A 1,160-nucleotide genomic window follows, 5' to 3' on the forward strand; every position below is an offset into this window, starting at 1 on the left:
TTCAGCAAAGAGTGCTAAAAGTAAACGGGCACCAAAAGAAAAGAAAGCCACAACTACATCATTGGCAGCCAAAAAGCCTAAAGCAAAAAAAGCGACTCCATCATCATCAACTGCTGCTAAAAAAGTTACTGCAAAATCATCAGCGGCATCAAAAAAAGCACCAGTTAAAGCAAAACCAGCAAAAAGTACAAAATCCGCTGCCAAAAGTAGCCCTGCTCGTAAACCGAAAGCACCAAAAGCTAAGAAAGCTTCTGTTGCCAAATCATCTCCTACAAAAATTAAAAAAGCAGCACCAAAAAAGAAATGATCTGTTACTTTAATAATATATTGAAATATTTCATTATTTTTGCTAAAAAATGAAAATAACATAGGCCTTAATACAGGCCACAAATTAATATTTGATAAGAGTAAATTATTTTTTGTATAAATATTTTATAAAATAATAGTTAAGAAACATTTGCCACAGTCAGTACCACGGATGGGTGGCCACTTGAGAATACTGTGTGCGGTTGCATTTTTATTTAAAATATATGGTATAATAAATAAGTATATATTTAAATTGATTACTTCATTGAAAATTTTAATAATATACTTTAATATTAATGATATTTATGAAAAATATATATTTGTAAAAATTTTCATTTATTACTGGCAACAGCCATACCACGTTGAAAACACCGGTTCTCGTCCGATCACCGAAGTTAAGCAACATTGGGCACAGTCAGTACTTGGATGGGTGACCGCTTGGGAACACTGTGTGCGGTTGCCTTTTTATATTAAAAATATAAATTATTTTTCTTCTTTTCTTTTTTTTTACACACCATATATAAATATATGTTATTTAGAAATGTAAACCTTTTATATTATTCGTCAACAAATAAATATTATTTTTTGTATAAAATTTTATTGCATTTATAACTCATATCATGGTTACTTTAAAGCGAGAAGTTTTTTTAATATTTCAAATGAATATAAAATAATATAAATTTTATGAAATTTATTTATTTTTAGAAATAGCAATCGCTTATAATTATAACAAAATTTTAATAATGTTTAATTTTATTTCAATAATTTATATATATATATATATATATATATTTTTTAATAAAAATAATATACTCTTATTTAATAATATATGTTGGTCCTATATATAGGACCGA

General features: G+C 26.6%; 1 non-coding gene across 1 annotated transcript; it reads left to right on the plus strand.

Annotated features, from left to right (window-relative positions):
• The first annotated feature begins 650 nt into the window (after nucleotides 1-650).
• Nucleotides 651-769, plus strand: LOC123304195. The gene has a single exon (XR_006536238.1). It is a non-coding gene; the product is annotated as a 5S ribosomal RNA (ribosomal RNA).
• Nucleotides 770-1,160: the final 391 nt, after the last annotated feature.

This window comes from Chrysoperla carnea, assembly GCF_905475395.1.
Source record: "Chrysoperla carnea chromosome X unlocalized genomic scaffold, inChrCarn1.1 SUPER_X_unloc_3, whole genome shotgun sequence".
NCBI classification, from domain to species: Eukaryota; Metazoa; Arthropoda; class Insecta; order Neuroptera; family Chrysopidae; genus Chrysoperla; species Chrysoperla carnea.